Raw genomic sequence first — 17,140 nt, 5'->3', positions numbered from 1 at the left:
CCACTGGAAAAAATTGCTTACGCAAATAATTATTCCTCACTGATATTTGCTAGTAATGCCTAATGCAGCCATGTTTCATACAGTTACTCTGAATCATATATTAGAGAATTGCCTGAAAAATGAATGAATGAAACTTAATTCCAGAGGGAAGTTAACTTTGGTTGTAGCAGCATTTGGTTTACAACATACTGTACGCACGCACGCACACACACAAATGATATATTGACATACGCACGCATACAGTAAGATGTAAATAAGCTGAAAAAAAGGTGATCCCTTAGGCAATCATATTTAAATGTAAAACAGAAGACACTGATGTATATTTAAACCCCTAATTTCAGTGCTGCTGTGCCATATTGCACATACACCAAGTGCACCCATTCCACCGTGAGGCCCAGGGTTGCACTCCTCAGGCTTGGCTTCACAAGGGAAGCAGGGCAGTGGCCCGCAGAAAGGAGCTCATCTACTTGATGAGAACAGCGCCGCCTAGAGGCCATCTGCAATAGCACAGGCATCACTCCTACATGCAGCCTCATTCATTTATCTGACACTTCTCTCCAAGGCAACTTACAATGTTAATCTTCCTACAATTATTTACCCTTCTATACAGCTGGGTAATTTTACTGGAGCAATTTAGGGTAAGTACCTCAACAGTATTATAGACGGAGGTGGGATTCAAATCTACAATCTTTGGGGGCAAAGACAGCAGCTCTGAACACTGCCCTGCCAACTGTCCCTGTTCTTAAAGGTCTCACAAACTGATCTCTTAATTATTATTAAGTGAAATCAAAACATTTAATAATAATGCTTTCCTGAGCCACAAAGGGTTAATCTATTGTTTCTCCCCAAACAGAGAAAATATTCAGACCCTCATGTTCACAACCACTTATGCTACACCTTCACATATGCGTTCCTTGCTCTGTGCCCTTTGCTGCACATCATTCATGTCTCTACTTCTTTCTCTTTTTCTTTTCATTCTTTTTCTGTTGTTTTGGCAGCTAGTTGTGTAGCTGGGGCTTCACAGCTCCCGATCTGTGGGTTCGAAAGTAACTTGAATCTAGCTTAATGTGTGTGGGGTTCCCTGGTTCCCTCCCGCAGTCCAAAGACAGTTCCTTCAGTTGAACTAGTGACCACAATATATATATATATATATATATATATATATATATATATATGTATATATGTATATTATATAGGGTTGGACCACGGCCCTGCTGTCCGGTGGGTCTGGGGTTCAAGTCTCGCTTGGGGTGCCTTGCGACGGACTGGCGTCCTGTCCTGGGTGTGTCCCCTCCCCCTCCGGCCTTACGCCCTGTGTTGCCGGGTAGGCTCCGGTTCCCCGTGACCCTGTATGGGACAAGCGGTTCTGAAAATGTGTGTGTGTGTGTGTGTGTGTGTATATTATATATATATATGTCTGTGTTTGTGTGAGAGTATGTGTGTGTGTGACTGCCCTGCCACACACTACAATGGTGTGCATAATGTATCATGTCTGACAAGCAGTGCTTCTGGGATAGACTTCAGACCATCAGTGCCCTGCACTGTACAAGTGACTATAATAATAATGATAATAATAATAATAATAATCTCTTCGTGGATCGGGGACTTGTCATGGCAGAAGGGCTTGCTTGATCTAGGGATCTCCAGAGCTATATCATCGGGAGCAGTATGCTCCTGGTAGGGTCTCCCAAGGCTAACAGGTCTGGAGTGAAGATCCAGACTAACACAATTCAAAAAAACCCCATGAAAAAAGTAGACAAGACAACATTTACCCTGCCTGGAATAGGGTCACCAGGACCTACCCCTGGGACCAGGCGAGGTGGTAGTGTTCCTAGGCGAGCGCCTGGTGGCTGGGCAGCCCACGTAACCCGGCCGGGCTCAACCTGAAAAGGCAACATAGGGGCGCCATTGTGGGCCCAACACCGGCAAGGTCCTGCATGGGGGGTCAGGTGCAATGCTTTTCAGGCAGCAGGAGGAGGCAGGGTGGCGCATGGTGTCACGTCCCCTCATGGCAGAAACTAGCTCTTGGCGCATGGAATGTAACCTACCTGGGGGGGAAGGAGCTGGAACTGGTGCAGGAGGTTGAGAGATACCAACTAGATATAGTTGGGCTCACCTCCACTAAAAGTGTTGATTCTGGAAGCAAACTCCTTGATAGTGGGTGGTCTCTCTCCTACTCAGGAGTTGAACAGAGTGAGAGGTGCCGGGTGGGTGTGGGGATTCTCACAAGCTCCTGGTTGGCTGTTGTACAGTTGGAGTTTGTCCCGGTGGACGAGAGGGTCACCTCAATGTGACTTAAGGTCGCAGAGAGGAAAAATTCTGACTGCTGTGTGTGCTTATGCACCAAACAGAATTTCAGAGTATTCGACCTTCTTGGAGAGAGTGGGTGGAGTTCTGGACAGGGCCCCGCCTACAGATTCGATAGTCCTGCTGGGGGAGTTCAACGCTCACGTTGGCAATGACTGGGAAATCTGGAGTGAGGTGATTGGGAATAACGGCTTGCCCGATGCAAACCCAAATGGTGAAATGTTATTGGACTTCTGTGCTAGCCATGGTTCGTCCGTAACAAACACCATGTTCGAACGTAAGGATGCTCATAAGTGTAAGACCCTGTCCGAAATGATTTTAACTCCCACCTCCGTGAGAACTTCTCCCATGTCCTGGAGGAGGTAGGGGACATGGAGTCCAAATGGACCCTGTTCAAAATGACCAATGTTATTGGACTTCTGTGCTAGCCATGTACAAGCGACTATAATAATAATAATAATAATAATAATAATAATAATAATAATTTCATCGGGAGCAGTATGCTCCTGGTAGGGTCTCCCAATTGTGGAAGCAGCTAGGCACAGCTCTGGCCAAAAGCTTGTTGATGCCAGTCACGGCGGCAACCCAAGAACCAGTGGTGAGGGAAGCCGTCAAGCTGAAGAAGGAGGCCTTTAGGGCCTGGTCGGATACGTACCGGCAGGCAAAAAAGGCAGCAGTGGCTGCAGTTGCAGAAGCAAAATCCAGAGCATGGGAGGAGTTTGGGGAGGCCATAGAAAATAACTTTCGGTCAGCCTCAAAGAGGTTCCTGGAGAACCCTCCGGCAACTCAGGAAGGGCCAGAAAAGCTTTGCCCAAGCTGTGCTTAGCAAAGGTAGAGAAACTCTGACCTCAAATGAGTATATTGTCGGGAAGTGGAAGGAGCGCTTTGAGGGACTCCTTAGCCTGGGAGCTCCTGGGGATCCCCCAGGTTGAGCTGGATGAAGTTGCAGGGGACAGGGGCGCCTGGGCTGCTCTGCTTTCCTTATTGCCACTGCGCCCCTAGTAGGACAAGTGGGTAAGAAGATTGATGAATGGATGGATGGATGGATGGATGTATGGGTGGGTGGATGGATAATAATACATATTATTATAATGCCTGGGTTCTTGTTTTCTTTTACTTCTGTCATTGTTTTTAAGCTGAAATTTATTGTAAATTGCTTCAGAGTTGTAACAAATACCTTACTGTAAAGGGCTTTGAGAAGCTGCATTTAAATATAGGATGTAAAATATTTATTTTCTTTTTACTAGTTGCTTGTCGAAATGCAGGTTCACAGAAATTATTATTGGTATTTATCTTCTTCTTATTATTATTATTATAACTCCATTGAGGCTATTTGTATACTGTAATCACTTGAACATGCAGAGGGAAGAACGATCAATGTCCCCTTTTTGAAGAAATTTAGAAATTGGTGCCACCTAGTTAATGACACTGAAGTACATACACTGGAGTGAAATGGAAAAAATGATCCAAGTTCACATATTTAGGAGGTAGTGTAAATATAGCCCAAGATGACAGAATGATCAGAGTGCATATATGTTAAGAACAAAGTGATCCGTTTATTGGTGTCTTCAATATAGCACATGGTCGTGAATAAATCTGTTTTGTTGTGATCAATATTAATTTCCTTTTATAAACAGTTTAAATCTGAAAATTCTAGTAAAGATTGACTGTTTTGATGGACTACCAAGTTTAAACAAAGCAAAAAACAACAACACCACAGATGAAGAAGATTAAATTGTAAGAGTTACTTCATAGTGGTGCAAAAGTCATTTTTAGAGCTTTTCCATAAAATTTTCACATGAACAAGGTTCACTGAGTATTAAAAAAATAAAATGTATTTTTCTTGGAATTAATATTTATGGACCTTGATCATTTTCCACTTGGTGTCTTCACTTTTAATGGCTTTCTAGCTCCACCCTGCTGAGCTATTTGTAAAGTATTATTAGCGATAAATTAATGTTAAATCAAAGTACACAAACAAGGTAATTTGTAATATTTCCTTTAATGAAAATCACCTCAGGTTTTAAACTGATGAGGTTTTCCTTTGCCTTTTCAGCTTTTAACACTTTCTTTCAAACTTGTTACTTTATATCTCTTTTTTTTAAAAGATACAAATCAATAAATCAATCGATCAACTGATCGATCGATTGATTGATTGATTAGTTTAGTTAGTTGTTTGTTTTTAGACAGAGACACTAGCTCACTATTACATACAAATACAACACAGAATAATACTAAACCAACTGCAAGCATAAATACGGAATAGCAAATACCAGTGGTTCTCAGGAGTGACCAGCTGCCATTGTCCATGTCCGAAATAGTATGAAACTATGAGTTGTCATTCATATCCGATTATAATTTTATGTGATCAAAGAAAATTCATCGCTAGGATTCTCCATATTTAAAGAAAGATACAAGTACGTTGAGCCTCCATTTACGCTCTCAGTCCTTCTTGCTGTATCCCTGTCTAGCCCAAGTTAAATAGCTGAAATAAAATCTAATGTATTCTCGCAACCACCATTTGTGTGTCATCATCTTTTTCCTTATTTTGCTATGTGGCTTATAGCTTTTTTTGCAGATAGAGACAATGCATGTTGTTAAACTGGAACTTTCTCATGGTCATCAAGTGAAACCAAAAGCATGATGAACCACGATTAGTTTTTAAATACTTCAGATACAACATGTTTTATAAGAATGTTCATTTAAGTGAAAGCGCGTTTCAGTCTTTACAAATTTAATAATTTCTCAAGGGAACCTTAGATCACATTTTTCTTCCACCTTTTCAGTATGTACTTTTGAAGTTTTTTCATTTTTGTGTGAAAAGGTACGCTTTTGGAGTCCAGTGACTGGCACTTTGCAGTGAAGGCCTTCCTCACTCGAAAACGTTGAGAACAAAACGACAGTCTGCAGAATATTTAATTATTGAAAGTCCAGAAGAAATGCAGATTTCATTTAGTTGTCAACCTGATGAACGAGGGTGAAGGACATCATTCCAGTACCCTGCTGTAATGACATGTTACTTGAACCAATGAATTTACACTTTGAGACTTGTACATCTGAGTGAATTTATTTCCAACTTTTACTTTACTGTGATGTGGGGTCCAGCCGGTGGTTGCTGTGTGGCAGGTCTGGGGTTTGGGCCCTGCTTGGGGTGCCTTGTGACGGACTGGCATCCTGTCCTGGATGTGTCCCCTCCCCCTTCAGTCTGTGTTGCCAGGTAGGCTCCGGCTCATCATGACCCCGCTCAGGACAACCGGTTGTTGACCATGGATGGATGGATGGACTTTACCGTGAAAGCACTTAAGGAAGTACTGACTAATAAAACAAGCCCTGTTGAGGACTGATCAGCCTCCCTGAACTTTTCTATTAGTTATATTTCAATACTTATTCCTTCTACCTGTTATCAATAATTCTTATCAATAATTTGTCCTTTGCATAGTAGCATTGGTCTGGTGCCTGTCCTGGAAACATGGTACACCCTGAATGAAACCCCAGCCCATCACACAGCAATCATGAGAGCAATCAGAGTCACCAGTTTACCTGAAACACTTGTCTTTGAAATGTGGGAGGAAACTCAAGTGAACACAAACTGAACCAGACTCAAGCCCATGTCTGAAGCCACAGCCCAGGAGATATGAGGCACCAGTGCTATCTGCTGTGCCACCACGATGACTGAATGTAGTTATCAATTTAACAGGTACAACAGGTTCCCTTCTTATGAACTTCATTGTGACCGAGAATTGGTTTGTTCCTTGAAAAGTTCGGAAGTCGAATGTGATGTGGAGTGGCTCCTCATCAATCATTCTCTCATTCTCTCTTTCTCTCTTTCTCTATCTTTTATCAGATACAAGCATAATAATAATAAGAAATAAAAGCACAAGGAAGTTTAAAAACAATGTAAATTGTATATTATGAACCCTGGAGCATGGACAAGAACTGTGCATCAGCTATGGAGCTTAAGGTTTTACATGGAGGTGGATGATGATGAAGGGGTGGCACTTCACTGACAGGCTCAGAACTGGTAGATCATCTACGGCTTGTTCACCTCCTGCTCACTTATTTTCCACCTTCTCCACTCTTTTGAAAAACATAAGGCAGAGTTTATTGTTTGGGTTGGATGTCTGACTGTGCATTGGGTGATCTTTGGCACCCAGTTAGAATTGATATGCCATCTCCCCTTATGAAAAATAATATAAAATGCTTTTCAGAAGTGGGGGGCGGGGTGACATATCGGGTTTAGCTGGGTCTTGCTCTTTGGTGGGTCTGGGGTTCGAGTTCTGCTTGGGGTGACTTGCAACGGACTGGTGTCCCGTCCTGGGTGTGTTCCCCCCCAGCCTTGCACCCTGTGTTACCAGGTTAGGCTATGGCTCACCGCGACCCTGCTTGGGACAAGCGGTTTCAGACTGTGTGTGTGTGTACTTTTCAGAAAGTTCCTAACACTCAAAAGTTTGATAGTAGAAAGTTCAGAAGTTGGGGATCCACTATAACTGCTCTATATCCTTTTTATGGCAGTGGAAATATTGTACTGTACTTATTTTCCATCTTCTAACAACAGCAACACTATTCCAGTCCTAAATTCTTTCTCTTTTATTTTTTGCCAGTGAATATGAAAATATCAATAATGCTCTCCAGCTGTTTTAAGCTGGAAAACAAATTACTTCCCTTAAGTGTGTAACACGAGGCCGTCCTTTTGCCATGTTTGTATGAGGATATTCTTGACGGACTTTTTGGGTAACTGTTGAAAGGGCTGAGCAGCTTGTGCTCATATCCATCTACAAAGGGGTCAGAGAGCCAGGATTTGGCCGATAAACTGAGCTCACCAACTTGACGTCGGTATTTTCACACATTCATCTTAGTCACGACTTGTGTATGTCTCCACAGCAACAAGTCAGCGGGAATAATGGCAAAGTGCCATAAGCATTACCAGAGCAGAGTGATGTCAGAAGTGCTAACATCTCAATGTTCCCATGACGACTGACAGCAATAACACGCAGAGGGTACTCCCTAGGGCCAGCAAATGCCTGGATTCATTAGCATTGCTGGTTGAGTGCTGAGAACTCTGCATGTACTCAACAGATGCACCTGAACACTGCAGATGGACCAGGTAAAACAAAAGTTACAAAACACATTAATTGCTGGTGGGCGGCCCAACCCCGGGCAGGAGACAGAAGCTGCAAGATGTACAGCTTTCGAGGACCGGCCACTGCCATAAGTGAATACTGATGGCTAGCTGCCGTCATTAAAGGGCCCAGCAGAGGGACAATAAAGGCGGCTGGTCTCAGGACTTGAAAGTGGCTGGTTTTTGGTCTGTTTTGAGGTCCCTTTTAACCCGGTTTTACTGGAAAATAAAACCCTTTTGCTAAGGAAACCTTACTGTCCTATGCCAGAATCCCAACCTGTGGGATGCCTCAACCCCACAACTAGCCACACAATGTTTAATAGATAATCAAGCTCGAGAAACAAAGTTGAATTTGCTCTTACCTTTACATGTATTCATTTAGCAGACACTTTACTCCAAAGCAACATACATCTCATTGAAAATACAATGTGTACATTACATTAGTAGAAAGTGAGACTTAGATGCAGACACGTGATTCTTAAGTGCGGTTAGTTTGTTTCTTTCCACCATATGCACTAATGTTTGCCATGCGAGTAGCTGCATATAACTTTCTCAGAATATCGACAATTCCTGATCACCTTCCTCATATTTTTTTTTTTTCTAAGATACATATAAACATTTATGCTACATTACAGGAGTAGCTGCATAAACGTTAATCTGGGCATGATCTTAAAGTTGTAGTGCATGGACATTTACACCTTACATTAACTTAAGAGATCATGGGCGAAATGAGTCTGGAAGAGGTGAGTTTTAAGAGCCTTTTTAAATGTGGACAAAGATTCAACAGTTCTGAGTAAAAGGGGGAGGTAGTTCCACCACAACGGAGCCAAATGCGAGAACCTCCGAGCTTTACCTTTTGTGTGTGGGACCACCAAGCGGGCAGATGTGGAAGAGCATAGCGGTCTGGTTGGGGTATAGCAGTTGATCAAGTCTTGTAGATAGCTAGAAGCAGTTGTATTGATGCATTTGTAGGCCATAACCAGGGTCTTAAATTTGATCCGGGCAGCTATAGGGAACCAGTTCAGAGAAACGAATAGAGGAGATACATGGGAACACTTCGGCAAATCAAACACAACTCGGGCAGGAGCATTCTGTATCAGCTGTACTCTTCTACTGAATATTTAGCCTATTTCCCTATTAGCAGAGGATTGAACATTTAGTTGTTCCTTTTGGGATGGAATCTGCACAAGGTCCTCGCAGGCATTGTTTATTTCTACAGTCAGGCAGCCCTAAACAGTGCAGACATGGAATGCGAAGTTGTGTGGTGTAGCTGGGTGGGTTGACGACAACGCCTTGGAGCTGCATGCGATGGGATCAGGGTCACTTTAAACACAGCTGTCATTGGGCGACCTTCTTGATTCGATCAAGCCGAGGAACGCCGTGGAAGAACAATAGCCACACGTTGCTTTTCAAACTTCCCTTTCAATGTGAGCTTTTTATGTGTGTTGGCAGATTATTCCCAATTAGCGTTTTGAACTTTCAAAAAAGTAATAAGTGTTTATGTTTGAATTGCGCGGAACCCACCGCTGCAGGTGTGGGGCCCGGCCGGTGTTTGCTGTGCTCTGAGCGCTTGGAGACGTGCCGGTCAAATTAAGTTCGGAGTTTCTGGAGCCTGAAAGCCGACGTCTTATAAACAAAGATCTGATCCCAGTGATTACAGCCGTCACCAGTTCTTTCCGAACCCAAACACTTCACCCACTCGGACGTAATGAGCGCGGACGCGTTTCCGGAAAGATCTCTCCAAGCCAAGGGTGTCAGCTGCTGTGAGTTTCCTGAAGTGAGGCTATACTTTGTGCGCAGGGCTTTTGTGTCGGCGGGCGCTCAGCTGCGTTGACATGATGTATGACACATAAATAAACACCCGTCCCCCTCGGGTTCGAGGACGGGCTGTGTCTGTGACCCGCTGCCCTCCCTCGCCATGGCTGTCGCCTCGTACCACATGAAAATGACAGAATCTCCCCATGTCCTACAGCATTTGTAGTGGATTGTGAGGAACGTGGCCAAAGCTGGTGCGCAGATTTATCAGGCTAGAGCCCAGTTTAAACCACTGTGTGTCTTTTCACCAGCTCTGTCTTCCACTCATGAAGAAAACTCAGTTTTAAAAAGTTTCTTCAATATCTTGAGCAACTTGAAATCATTCTATCAGTTACAGGATGAACGCATTGTTTTGTATATCCAGTATGGCCTTTCGCTGCGCACAATAAACTGAGCATAAAAATATTGTTTTTTTTTTTCTTTTTAAATTTACTAGGCTTTAAATCAAACTCCTCACAGAATCCATCAGTTTAATCAGGCTCTTGCCTGGTGATCGCAAGGACAGAGGGCTCCTCAACCACCTCATAGCTTTTCTCAGCTCTTCTGAAAATGAAATGCTTTTGCTGTAGTTGGTGATCGCACAAACAAATGACTCACGCTCCCCTCCCACTCACACTCCCACCTGGCTGATGGTAGTGCGGTACTTAGGGACTGGCCTGCATTCCCAGCATGCACTATTCCGCTGAAGCTTTCTTGAGCAAAATCCACATTCATGACATTGAGATGGATGGTTCTTCTGCACCACGATTGGCTGCTGAGGATGGTGGGGGTCAGTGTAAATTTTGAAGAAACTCCACCTCTGCCTGCTTGGTGGTCCCACACACAAAAGGTCCAAGATCTAAAGCACTAAGATTTTCTGTGCTGGCTGACTGATATGATGGAATAACCTCCCTCTGTCACTCAGAACTGCTGAATCTCTCTCAGTATTCAAGAAGGGTATCAAAACTTACAGTTTTCAGACTCACTTCTCCTCTGATCTCCTATGTGGTTCATAGGAATGTACTATGTTATCTTTTATAATTATAAAAAACCCTAGAAATGTGTGTATGTGTGTGTGTGTGTGTGTGTGTGTGTGTATACCCTATATGTGTGATGTATACTGGTTAATATGGCAGAATGTGACCAATTGACTGTACTCAAGAATCCCGTGTCTCCATCCAAATGTCTTCTTCTGTTGATGTAATGCTCTTATTGCATTGCTCTCTGATGTACGTCGCTTTGGAGAAAAGCATCTATTAAATAAAGAAACGTAAATGCCAAGATCAAAACCTATATTGCTCCCCCTATATCTACATGTATTCATCTGGCTGATGTTTTACTCCACATACAGTGCTGAGATTCTGACAGTTGTTTACCCCATTTATACAGCTACAGGAGCAAGTCTTGGAATAACAGTAGGAGGTGGGATTCAAGCCTGTGACCTGCAAGTCTAAAGGCTGTAACTGTAAGCAGGATGGTGATGCTGGCTCTCAGTCACCTGCGATGAGTAGAGAAGTGGCCCCTTGGGCTGTAGCCTGAGCACCTGTTCCACTGACACTTACGATTCCTCCTCTGACAGACTGTGCGTGGGCTGCGGGCAGACAGCCGCTGCTCCTCCTGCTGCTCCTCTCCTTCTCAGAACACTCTGTACTGCGTTAACATTCATTGCGATCATGCAGAAACATGGTGTCACTCCATGCTCGGATGCTGCATTCGAGGGCTTCTTTGAAGTCGCGGGAATTTTCTGAAAGAGTGTGGAAATCGCAAACTGTCATTTATATATTCGGGAGTGACTTGAGTGTGTGTTTGTGTGTGTGTGTTCAAATCCTCCAAAATACTGTGTTTTACCCTTTCAATGCAGGGATTGAACAGCGGGTTATACCCTCCATCTCATTTTACAGGAGCCAGTATCACTTTTATCTCCCACTTGTAAAAGTTACTACTGTACATATTTAAACATTTAACACATACACAGTAAGCAATGAGATAAAAACATCATTTTATCATATTTCCCTCAAACTTTTACATGTATTTTGCCTCTTTTTGGTGATATCCTTTTCTTATCCACACACACACACACACTTTCTGAACTGCTTGTCCCCTATGGGATCACGAGCCTAACCTGGCAACTCAGGGCATAAGGCTGGAGGGGGAGAGGCCACACCCAGGACGGGACACCAGTCTGTTGTAAGGCACCTTAAGCGGGACTTGAACCCCAGACCCACCAGAAAGCAGGACCAGGTCCAACCCACTGCGCTACCATGCCCCCTATTTGTTTTCTTATATCTATGTCTATATAGTATATACAGTATATTTATGTGATATAACACATATATTTTATCGTTTCCATGTCATTCCCTTTTTCGTATGTGTTGAAAGATGGAACTGAAAGAATTATGATTATATTCTGACACTGGATTTTTGCTGGTTTTTGCATGTGAATTTTTGTATTTTTATTTTAGTCCAGGGATTGAAGGGGGAGCTGAGCAAGTTGCAGGGCACTAGGTCTCTATGGTATGACACCCCACTCCCGCCCTGTGAAGGAGTCTAAATTCCCCCTCCCACACATCATTAAAGGGGTTTGTCATTCTGCTCTGGTGCTAGTGGTCAGTCATGCCTAAACTTTTCAGACAGTTGACAATGATCTCATTGTCCTTTTATTACTGTAACTGGCCTGCATTTTCTTTTTCAGATCTGTCTTTAATTCACATGTGATGCCAGCATCCTGTCACTGAACTGGTGGACAAGAGTGCCATTGTGCTCTGTGTGCAGTATCAGCTCTTCGCCACTAGAGGGAGTCTTCAGTCTCTGCCCTCTTCATCTGGTGAGGGGTCACATGCTTCACACTGTGAAGTGGAACACACACACACACACACACACACACACACACACACACACACACACACACACACACACACACATTTTCAGAACCGCTCGTCCCATACGGGGTCACGGGGAACCGGAGCCTAACCCGGCAACACAAGGCGTAAGGCCGGAGGGGGAGGGGACACACCCAGGACGGGACGCCAGTCCGTCGCAAGGCACCCCAAGCGGGACTCGAACCCCAGACCCACCAGACAGCAGGACTGCAGTCCAACCCACTGCGCCACCGCACCCCCCTGGAACAAACACATTCTCCTAAAACACTGTAACACACCACATCTGTGCGGAAGAACGACATGTGTGATGGGCTTCTGTGCAAAACTCTCCACCAACTGGTCGAGGGCAGCTGGTTCAGTAGTGGTTAGAGCTGCTGCCTTTGCACTCAGAAGTTATGGGTTCAGATCCCATCTTCAGTGCCCTTGAGCAAGGTACTTGCTCTCAGTTGCTCAGTAAAATTACCCAGCAGTATAAATGGGTAAATAATTATAGGTACCAGTAGGTACAGTAACACTATAAGTTGCTTTGGAGAAAATCATCAGATCACTAAATTAATCTCGTCACCCAGGTGTTTAATGAGAGATCTTCCTGTGACCGTCACACTGAGCAACCTGTCAAAGATAAACATGTGGTAGAAATCGTCTTGAGTTCTCTGATTACTACCTAAAATACTCTCTTCGAGCCTTGATTACTGTCCTGATACTTACACCGCAGCAGTGGTTTGCCAAAGGTTCCTCCCTCGTCTGAATTGGATTGCCCATCTGCTGAGAAGTCATCAGGTTTTGTAATCGCATGGCTTTTTGAACCTTAGTACAATCGGACACGCATAGCACAAGAATGCCACACTTCCACTCCTCTTCATTCACGGTCCATTCAGCTTCAGCGGAGGAGAAATGTGAACAGCAAGGCCATGTGCATGTGTGTCCATTCAAACTGTGCACACTGACATCTGGTGGTGCTTCCAAGGCAACGAAAACCTAAAAATACACCTTCCCAAGGATTCAAAACTTTTGTTCTTAGAGAGACACATTACCAGGAGGCGGATCATCATCACCTCACACTGTTCCCCAAAAGCACATGGGAAAGTGACGTCACCAATCAGCATCCCCCAGAGATGTGCATTACTTGTTTACTTTGTGTACCCTGTTTTCCTCCGACACCTGTACATAATAAATAGAGATGTCGCCTGTCATACGGACCAAATTTATCTCCTGTGAGCAGTCCGTATACCGAAAGTCTGTAAACCGAGAGGCACTTTACCATTATTTTAAATGGGGATAAATTGTGCATTCCTGGACTTTACAGACATACCCACATATTTCCAGAAACACCCTCCAAACACTTAAAAACAGTCTCAAGAAATAGTAATCAAAACATTGGGATGGTAAAATATGAAATATAGTGAAGGAAATTTACTGACTAAATTTGCCCAGTAACTCTTTTACTGAGCTACTGCACAGTAAGTAAGGACACATAAACATGTGAAAGTACATATACAGTGCATTTACATTTATATTTATTGAGCAGACACTTTTCCCCAAAGCAATGAGCATCTCAGAAAACAATAGAAAAAGTGCATTATAGCAACAGAAAGAGAGATTTGGGATTCTGGAGCACAGTCCATTTGTCACAAACCACAATATAAACCAGTGTACATTACATGAGTAGCTGTGTATCGGCCTTTCCATTATTAAACACATTGTCTTTAGAAATTATTCTTCTTCTTATTATTATTATTATTATTATTATTATGTGACAAACACATTCACATTTATTGGGCACTTTATAAGATTGGGGTGTAGTGAGTCAGAAATAAGTGAGTTTTGACACCCCTCTTAAATGTTGAGAGGTTTGTGAACAAAAAAGCTGAAAAAAGGAAAATATTCCTCAAAACTGTGATGAAACAACTTGAAAAAAAATGCAAACTCAAGAAAGGTTTATCATACATTGTTAAAAAGTCTGCATCTCACCAGCTCATGACTTGTACATCCGAGGGAAAAGTCTGTCTGAAACACTGGAAAAACGTCCATAACACTGGGAGCAGTCAGGCTGTCTACCAAACATGGGTACATCTTTTCTAGGGCTGTTATCCTGAAAATCTGTAAGCACCAGGGTATATCTGTATTGTAATTATTCCCCTTCAGCTTCAAGAAATCTTTTGCTGCAGAAGGAGGCGGAAATCCTCCGCTGATTTAAGGACACACAGAGATGTGGGTGGAAGACACTGAATGAGACCAGACAGACGGCATCAAGTGGACAGAACGTTTTGGGCACAATCACAGCCCCGGGGGCATGCTGGCAGCGCGACCTCATTGTGGCAACTTCCCTAGCATCTGAAAGTGACTTGTGGCTAAAAGTACATGTGGGATTGCTGTACTCGGTACACACCAGTGTGTGTTGTGGTTCAGATGTGGTGTGCACATTTTCCGTGTGCTCAGTGAAAGAGTTGCTGTGTACAGTTCAGTGGTACAGGGCTGCTGGACTTGCTGACCCCAGGGTCTCCTTTTCACCGAGCCATGGGCTGCCTCTCTGAGTAGCTTGCAATTTACACGGATTGCTGGATATCATTAGTGCTTGTACCATGAGCACAAACCCCAGAAATGAGCCCACTCACAGGTACAATGGAGAGATGGCAGAAAAACAATTCCACATTTCCTGTTCTGCATGATTGCACAAAGCAGCAAGCGAGTCCTCTAGAGCATTCAATTTGGAGAAGGACAGAGTGATTTCTTATAAGGGTACTGGGGAGTTTTATTTTGGCTGGAAAAATTGGACTGAAACTCCGTACAATATAGGGAATGGAAACCTGCTTGATAGAACTTTTTTAAAAAATAATATTTTAGCTCATTCAACATTTAATTACTGTTTCAGCTCATTTATCCTGTAGGGTGTCACTGAGACACAGGGAGCAGCACTGGTGCCTTGTTGCTTCCCGGGCTGCGGTTTTTCAGTTTGACTGAGTTTGTGTGGAGTTGGCATGTTCCCCCTGTGTCTGTGTGGATTTCCTTCGGGTGCTCTGGTTTCCTCCCACAGTCCAAAGACACAAAGTTCGTGTGAGTTTGTGACTATGAATTGCCCTCGGTATGTGAGTGGGTGAGTGGCTGTGTGTGTGTGGCTTTTCTGCAATGGACTGGTCCCCGCCCCACACCTTACACCCAGTGAATCCAGGATAGGCTCCAGACTGCTGTGGCCCTGACCAGGAGAAGCAGTTAGTGAAAGCGAATAAAATTGCATGATGTAAATAACACTTAGTGGTATACATTTAGGGGGGCGCGGTGGCGCAGTGGGTTGGGCCGGGCCGGGTCCTGCTCTTCTGTGGGTCTGCGGTTCGAGTCCCACTTGGGGTGCCTTGCGACGGACTGGCGTCCCGTCCTGGGTGTGTTCCCCTCCCCCTCCGGCCTTACGCCCTGTGTTGCCGGGTAGGCTCCAGTTCCCCGTGACCCCGTATGGGACAAGCGGTTCTGAAAATGTGTGTGTGTGTGTGGTATACATTTACGTTGTGAAGGTTACTGGTTCAAGGCCAGGCTGTTGCTACCCCTGTAGTGCCCTGGAGGGAGGTACATACCCTGGAATGCTCCAGAAAAATCTCCAGCTCTATATTACAGTAATGCCCAGAGTAGTACAGAGAAAGTGTGGATAGTAGCATTAACCACGCATAAATAAAATAAAATAAAACAAAATAAAATAAAATCATCCAGTGATGAAAGGAGAAAAAAAGAGAAAACTGTAATCTTCCTCTTCATCACAAAGTGGATATGCTGACAAAATAAAACACATTGTCATAGATTAATGGCTTCGGATGACATTCGCTGACAGATTTATGTTCTGTAGTCCATGCACGCTTGTGTCTGACACCTCAGATGTATATTTGTTTGCAAAGAGACCCGCAGAGTGTCAACCGCAACATGTGTGTGACTTCTTCGCTCTGCTCTCTCCCTCTTTCAAGTGCAAACAGCATTGCATTATATTTATTCACTTAGCAGACACTTTTCTCCAAAGCGACTTACAATGTTAAGATCACAGTTATTACAAACTTACAGTTATTTACCCATTTATACAGCTGGGTGAATTTACCGGAGCAATTTAGGGTAAGTACCTTGCTCAAGGGTACTACAGTCGGAGGTGGGAATCAAACCTGCAACCTTTTGGATCCAAAGGCAGTAGCTCTAACCACTACATGAGCAGCTCTCCCTTAAATACAAGAGGTGTCAATAATCGTTCCCATGGTTTCGCACATGCACTTACTGCTTTTTTGTTTTGTTTTCTTTTTTTTTTGGTTACCTGAAATGTGAAGCCAAATCTTGCATCGCATTACAAATGAGCTGGCAGGAATTTAATATTCACCCTGTGTGTCGGAGGTCAAGGTGAGCTTGGGGTTGCTGGGTAAGTGACTGCCTCTGACCTCATCATGATATCACTGCCTGGGGACTGGATCTGCCCCTGCTTTACGAGCGCTCAGGGGCTCTAATGTGACCATGCTTTGTGATTTATGTTGTGTTTATTCCATTTTATACTTAAACTATTACCACGGTGGTTTCTGTGTTTGGCAAGGAGAAGGAAATTGGAACAGCAGAATCTTTCCCCCACACTTTTACACAGCAAGCCTTCTACATTCTTCAGTTGTGTACTTATATGTTTTTATAATACATCCACATAGGGCAATTACTCCACTAGGTGTGTATACCTGGTTCATGCTCTTTCCCAATGTATCCATGTGAGTGAGAGTAGTGAGTACAGCTGGCTGCTACCTTGTCCCACAGTGCTGCAGCACTAGGTGGGATTTGAACCTGCAGCCTTCAGCCCACATGGCAGCAGCTCTGAATGCTGTGCTACCAGCCACACTGGCGATGTATGACACAGGCTGCGTCAGGAGCTACCTCATGAAGATAGCGTCTACCAAGAATAAAAAGATTGAGCAGAAGCCCCAGTTTGTTATTTTTACTAGGTGTTGTCTCTGTGAGCACAGTTGTAATGAAAGAATTATCCGTGACAGCAGCCAGGACTGTGTGTGTGTGTGTGTGTGTGTGTGTGTTGGCAAAG

Source organism: Scleropages formosus, chromosome 1, assembly GCF_900964775.1.
Source record: "Scleropages formosus chromosome 1, fSclFor1.1, whole genome shotgun sequence".
Lineage (NCBI taxonomy): Eukaryota > Metazoa > Chordata > Actinopteri > Osteoglossiformes > Osteoglossidae > Scleropages > Scleropages formosus.
This window is presented reverse-complemented; position numbering follows the sequence as displayed.